The 7,385-nt window shown below is 37.5% G+C and overlaps 1 pseudogene; it reads left to right on the top strand.

Annotated features, from left to right (window-relative positions):
• The first annotated feature begins 5,122 nt into the window (after window positions 1–5,122).
• Window positions 5,123–6,564, top strand: LOC138176201 (Golgi pH regulator-like; annotated as a pseudogene).
• The last annotated feature ends 821 nt before the right edge of the window (window positions 6,565–7,385 follow it).

Genomic DNA, 7,385 nt, shown 5'->3' with positions numbered 1-7,385 from the left:
GCAACTTGAACAATCAGTGTGGTACAGTGAAAACAAGCCACAGCTTATGAACGACTTAGCTATTATCAGCAATACAATCATACAAGACAATCATGAAGGACTTTTGATGAAAAAAGCTGACTACCTCCAGAGAAAGAACTGATGGATTCTGAATGCAGATTGAAGCATACTTTTCTTTTTACTTAATTATTTTGGTTTTTTTGGTCTATGTTTTCTTTTGCAACGTGGCTAATATGGAAATGTTTTATAGAATCTATATAAATTGCTTGCCTTCTGCAGTGGGGGGGGAGAGTTTGGAATGCAAAATTTTAAAAGATGAATGACAAGAATTTTTGTTTATATATAATTGAGAAAAAATAGAAATTTAATGTAAAACAAATGCAATATTGTTTATAGAAAGAAAGAAAGGAAGGAAGAAAGAAAGAAAAGGAAAAAAGGAAAGATAGAAAGAAAAGAATGGAAGAAAGAAAGAAAGAAAAGAAAGGAGGAAAGAAAGTCAAAAAAGAAGAAGAGAGAAAGAAAGAGAGAGAGAGGTCTTGGGAGTCAAAGGACTTGGGTTCAGATCCTATCTTTGATGTCTGTCCCTCATCTGTAAAATGGGGACAAAACTTTCACCTACCTCCCAGGTTTCTTAGGAGATCAAATGAGATAATAATGGTAAAACATTTAGCATAGTGCCTGGCACATATAAGTGCTATAGAAATAATAGCTGTTGTTATTGTTGTTGTTACCTGTATGACCTTGGGCCACACAGCTAATTATCTAGTATCCCATTTGATCCTAACAACTCTGGGAGGTAGGTGTCATTATTTCCCCCATTTTACAGATGAGGAAACTGAAGCAGATAGAGGTTAATTGGCTTCCCCAAGTCACATAGCTAGGAAATGTCTGAAGTTGGATTTTTACTTAGGTCTTCCTGATCCAAGGTCCAGGGCTCTATTTATGTCAGTTCTTTTTTGTAGTAGCAAAGAACTATAAAATAAGGAGGGGGGCTGTCCATCACTTGGGAATACCTCACCAAATTGTGGTATAGGAATATAATAGAATATTATTGTAATGTAAAAAACAATGAAGGGACAGTTTCAGGGGAAAAAAACATGGGAAGAAGTATGAACTGATACACAGTGAAAAGAGCAGAACCAGAACAACTTATACAATACCAACAAAATTGAAAAGACAACAGTCTTGAAAGACTTAAGAACTCTGATCGATGCAGTGACCTACCACAATTCCAAGGATTAATGTTGTAGCACATTACCTACATCCTGAGAGGTGATGGCCTCAATATGAACAATGAGAAATTAATTTTAGGACATGGCCAATGTAGAAATTTATTTTGCTTGACTATGCCTGATAAAAGGTTTTTCTTTTTCTTTTTTTCTCTAATGAGGGGAAGGCAGGAGGAAGAAGGGAAAAGTATGGTAATTGAAAAAAATAAAATAAATATGGGAGTTCTACTAGATGGCCTCTTAGATCCTTCTTGGTTTGTGGAGTTACAGGAATGGTGAGTGAAGTCATAGAGGAATCAATTCTCACTCTTTTCCAATGATAGTATTGAATTAATCACTGTTCCTGAACCAAAAATTAGAAGGGGAATGAAGTAAGGTACAGGGTTCCTTACATACAGTGGGTCATGTAAGGTTGCACTCCCTCATCCATCAGAACAGTTCATCCCCAGGACTAAGTTCCAAAGTTGAAAGTTTTAACTACCCCAAGGTCTCTGAAGGTCTGGTCTAGAGGATACTGTTCTAGGTGAGGAATAGGATAGAGTGAGAGGAAGCAGCAGGTTAAATGCTAGGAAAAGTGGAGCAAACTGTAAATTATGAAAATATCTATTAATTTTATAAGAAAACTTGCCCTTTAAGCAATTTCTTGGGGCTCTTAGCATACTTAATTATCCCAAGAAGGAAGAAAAATGTATTTGAAGTTTTCTTTCTGAAGAACTTAAAAAAGATTTCCCTCTTGATGTAAGATGACAGTGCAATCCATCTTCCTTGGGATCCATTGGTATTGACTTTCTTACTTACATCTTTCACTAATTAACTGAAATTCAAACCCGCTTGTTGGCCATGATTTGCCGCATGGTAGCTCCTAACTGCTGCTTTCACCTAATTAATAAAAGTATTTATCTGCCAATGACCAAAAGACACATGTGGGTCAGAAGATGCTAGAGAGGAAGATAGAATGCAAACTTTTTGCATGACACAATATAATGACATTAAAGAGGTAGTAGCTTGATACCATATTGATAATGTTGTTATGGCCACAAGTCACAGAGCACTAGTTTCCAAAGAAATTAAAAATTAGTTTCACCTAGAGGGCAGTGGAGAGAAAAATGGTGGGCATGAGAAGGCAGCATGTAACAAACAAAGAACCATGAAGAATAAAATTAAAAGTTGTCTCCAAAGAGATATGCGATAAAGAAAGAAGATAGGCTAGTCATAAGTTAGAGTAAATAATAACTGATAGACTGTGCATCTATTGGAATTCTTAAACTATCAGGAGAAATTGAGGAAAACTCCCAGCATTCCAGGTGGTCCTCCAGTGGCAAATTTATGGAAGTACATGGATAAAATTGGCAAGTGCAAGTGGGCTATCACCTGTGTCATTAGTGGGACAGGAAATATCAACATTAATGAGACGGCAGGTACATTTATGTATTTGAATATGCTAACCTAAAAATAGGAAAGTTTTCCTCATTTGGGAATGGGAATCATAATTTTATTGTTAACCAGAATTTGCTTATCTCAAATGTTCCAATTTTCTGTTATATTAAAAAAGGATCATTTTCCATTTTTACTTCAGTTTTTTTTTTTCTTATTCTGTGCTGAACTTAAACAAGTCTAAGAGCTAAAAAGTGATAGCATGGTAGGTGAATAGGGCCCTGGACTTGGAGTGAGGAAGAGGGAGTTCAGTTCCTGCCTAAGGCACTTACCAGTTCTGTAACTTGACCAAGTCACTTGAACTCTCTCTGTGTGAGTTTCCTTCTCTATAAAAAAGAGAAGAAAAGATTTAATGGCTTCCAAAGTCCATTCCAGCTCTAAACCTGTATCATCCTATGATGCTAAACTCAGCCATTCAAGGGATCCATAATCTCAACAATTTGGATAATCCCTACTACATGCAATTAGTAATCTATAATGCTTTCTTATCCTGTACAACTCTTGTCTATGACCTTTGGTAAGTCAACTACAAGGAGTCCACCCAAAGTATGGTAGGCCTCTCTCTTTCACTCTTGACATTATATGGGTGTCAGGGCAGCATTGACACTTATTTTTGGTTATCCCTTATTCTCACTACATGAATGGCCCACCTCCTATTCCAATTATGTACTACTTTGATGATATAAATATGTGTGTAGACATATATATATATATATATATATATATACTTTATCTGAATTTGTGCAGTTAACTTCAATGAAACCTAATTTTAAAGATTTTCATTCTATAGAACACAGTCATTTTGAATACACACACACACACACACACACACCATAAACATCTGCTAGTCTACTAACACATAAAGTCAAAGATTCATATTAAAAAGCAGTCAAACAATAAGCCATCTACATTCATGTTTATTAGGTTCAAGACAAAGCTACCTCAAACAGCATAAAATCTCACTGATTTTCCCTAAATGGAAGAAATACCAAGTCTGTTATACAACAATTAAACAGAAGCAATGGTAATATCACTGGTTGATAAAACATGTTGAGGAGAGTAAAGTCTAAGAAGCCTGGAAAGGTGGGAAGGGGCCAAGTAGAGAAAAAATTTAAAAACCAAAAAGGAGAATTCAAATTTGATTCAAATATGATAGTCATTGAAATTTAAGGAGTGGGAGGTAGTGATGGTGAGGAAATGTGGTCAGCCACGATTTAGGAAGATCACAAAATTGAGGATGAATTGGAATGGGGAGGGGTTTAAAGAAGGGAGGCCAACCAGAAAGCTATTGCAATATAGTTCAGCTGTGAGGCAAACGTGGTGACTATGTGAGTGAAGAGAAGAGGAAGCAGAGGAGAAATGATTAGAAAACAGAAATGACAAGACAACAAAAAAATTACATATTTGGGATTAGTCAAGTGAGGCCTTGAAGATGATATGGAGGTTTCAAAATTAGGTGAATGAGAGAATGACAGTAATAGGGACATTTGGAAGCAGGAAAGTTTTTTTGGGAAAGATAATGAGTCTTACTTTGGACCTGTTGAGTTTGAAATGTCTATGGGACATGATTTCAGTTTGAAATGTCCAAAAGGTGATGTGAGAATAGAGTTCAGGAGGTTAGGACTGAATAAATTATACTAGTCTCCATCCTGTACTCCACTATCCAGACAAATTGATGTTTTCTTTGTTCCTCATAAACTCTAACTCCTATCTCAAGGCCTTGCACTAATCTTTTTCTACACCTGGAATGCATTTTCTCACCTCCATCTCACAGTATACATCTCTTCCTTTAAGAAGTAACTCAAGCAAATTTTTCCACATGAAATCTTTCTTGATACACCCAATTGCCAGTTCATTCCCTTCCAAACCACCTTTATTCAAGTACCTTGTATTTATTTTACATTATATGCTCACTTTATATACTTATATATGTACATGTTGTCTCCACATATGTAAGCTCTTTGTGAGTATAAATTGTTTCATACTTTGTATTTGTACCCCCAGTGCCTCGTACAGTAAATGGTCCATACATAGCAGGCACTTAATAAATGTCTGCTGATTAACTGATTATTTACACATAAGTGACTTATGTCTTATGACTTATGATCTTAGAACTGTGCTGTCTTGATGAAGCAGTCACAGAGGGAAGGAGATTTTGAGTGATCACAGATGGAAATTCTGGGCAATGTACTGAAACCCAAGAATTATTCAGACACATAGAAAGCTTCTAAGGTATATTGGATGTATCCTCTAGGAGAAACTTATGCTTCACAGTCACTAATTGGCTGACTGTGAACACTGCTTGATGGCATGGGGTTGGCAGGTGGTTGACCCAGCTGGAGCAGTGGTGCTGGCCTTTGGGGCCAGTGTCTGGGGCGTGTTAAGTGGCTTCTGAGGCCGAAGAGTGGAAAGCTGGGAGCAGCAGCCATGATGGCAGGGAATCAAGCTTCGTCGTGAGTTTCCTAATTGACTTCCAAATCATGGTCACTTCTCAGGTGTTTTCTTTGGCTTTGGATGGTTGTTCTTCATGAGATAGCTGTTCAAGGACTATGAGATGCACCAATATGTTGTGCAAGTGATTTTCTCTGTGGCCTTTGCCTTCTTCTGTACCATGTTTGAGCTATCATCTTCAAAATCTTGGGAATGTTCAATAGTAGTTCCTGTTATTTTCACTGGAAAGTGAATCTGTGTGTAATTCTGTTGATCCTTGTTTTTATTGTGCCTTTCTACATCAATTATTTTATTGTGAACAACATTCATCTCCTGCATAGACAATGATGGTTTTTTTCCTGTGGCCTATGGTTGACCTTCACGCACTTGTGGAAATTAGGAGATCCATTTCCCATTCTCAGTCAAAAACATGGGGTCTTGTCCATTTTTTAGGATTTTAGGTTACAAAAGTGCTTGCCTCCAGCATTTCTAGACCTCTTCCTATAAGGAAATAGTATCACTTGTGTTATCAGTATTGGTAGAAGAGAGGACAAACAGATTCAACCTTTGGGCCATGGAACATTTTCTGTGTACAACATAAAAATCAGTCAGGTGGGTGTCAATGGGGTCATCCTCATGGCCTTACTATCTGCATTTAGGGCTGCCAACTGCCCATACACCATGTCTTACTTTCTCAGGAATGTGACAAGACACAGATATTCTAGCCCTGGGATACCAACTGCTTCAAACCATGGACATGATCTTCACCAAAAAGAAAAAGATAGCTGTGAACTAGAGAAACCTGTTCCAAAAAGGAGAGGTGAACAACAAACTCAGACTTTTGGGGAATGATTAAGAGTGTTACTGTTTGAGCCCCAGGAGGCAAGAATTTTATTGTCACTCAACAGGAAGTGGATGCTTTGGAAGAGCTAAGTAGACAGTTCTTTCTGCAAACAGTTGATCTATATACTACAAAGGAGAGAATAGGATATTCTAAAACTTTCAAGGGAAGGTACTTAAATTTTCTAAGTTATTTTTTGTTTATTTACTGTGCTTGGAAAATTTTCATGGCAACAATCAACATTGTGTTTGAATGAGTGGGGAAGACAGATCCTGTCACAAGAGACATTGAGACCATCGTGAATTATCTGAGAATCCAGTTTGATGTGAAAATCTGGTCCCAGCACATTTCCTTTGTCATTGTTAGAATAATTGTCACAGTTATCAGAGGATTACTGGTCACTCTTACTGAGAGCAGTAAGTCCCCCAACATTATCACTGTGCTCTTAGAGCTTCTCATCTGAATGAGTGTGCCTCTTGAGGACCGTCCCATAATCCTAGTCCTTGGAGAACTGCAGTTTAACTTCTACCACTGCAGGTCTGAAGGGATATTCCTAGTCAGTGCTCTTCCCAGACCCTCTTCTTCTATCTATTGTACAAGCAAGCTCCTGAGAAACACATGACACCATGAACAGAGAAGACTCAAGCCTGTCTCCAACTGCTGAAAGTCCAGAGACAGTCAGAACTTCAGGGAGGATGGAAAATGAAGAGATTGGGGATTTTAGGTTACAAAAGCACCTGCCTCCAGCATTTCTAGACCTCCTCCTACAAGGAAATAGTGGTCATTTGTGTTATCAGGGTTGGTAGGAGAGAGGACAAACAGATTCAACCTTTGGGCCATGGAACATTTTCTGTGTGCAATATGGTGCCCACACCAGAAAAAGCAAAGGGAGTTGAGATCAAAGGAAAAGATACATTGGAAATCCAAGGCAGAAGGGTTTTCATTGTCACTCTTCTTGGGTGATTTTTTGCTTGTTTAAATTCTGATTTACTCAAGGACAAAAAAGGGAAACTGGAAGTCATTAAAATAAAAGTTTTTGTGGTATACTAGTTTCAATTTACTTCTTACATCCTACTTGGGAACATTTTGCCCAGGTAAGACCACAGGCCATGGGAGCACAAACTGTGCCCACTAGATCCCAAAACTGACAAATGGAACAAAACCTCCCTACATTTAAAATATAACCACAAAGTGTGTGTGTGTGTGTGTATGTGAGAAAGAGAGAGAGAGAGAGAGAATGAGAAATTTATGATTATAAATGGATGAGAATTCCACAAGATGAGAAGGTATGGTTGGGTTGTAATTTGCATTGTTAATGGAAGTGCCTATATCTGGAAATCCTATATCAAGGAAATCATGGATCTTTGGAAGTACTGAAAATAATCATGATAATAATAATACAAGCTAGCATTTACATAGGGCTTTAAGGTTTGCAAAACACTTTACAAATA

The sequence above is a fragment of the Petaurus breviceps genome, unplaced genomic scaffold (assembly GCF_028583685.1).
Source record: "Petaurus breviceps papuanus isolate PSGF00001 unplaced genomic scaffold, PetGlider_PUasm1.0 84, whole genome shotgun sequence".
NCBI lineage: Eukaryota > Metazoa > Chordata > Mammalia > Diprotodontia > Petauridae > Petaurus > Petaurus breviceps.
This window is presented reverse-complemented; position numbering and strand designations above follow the sequence as displayed.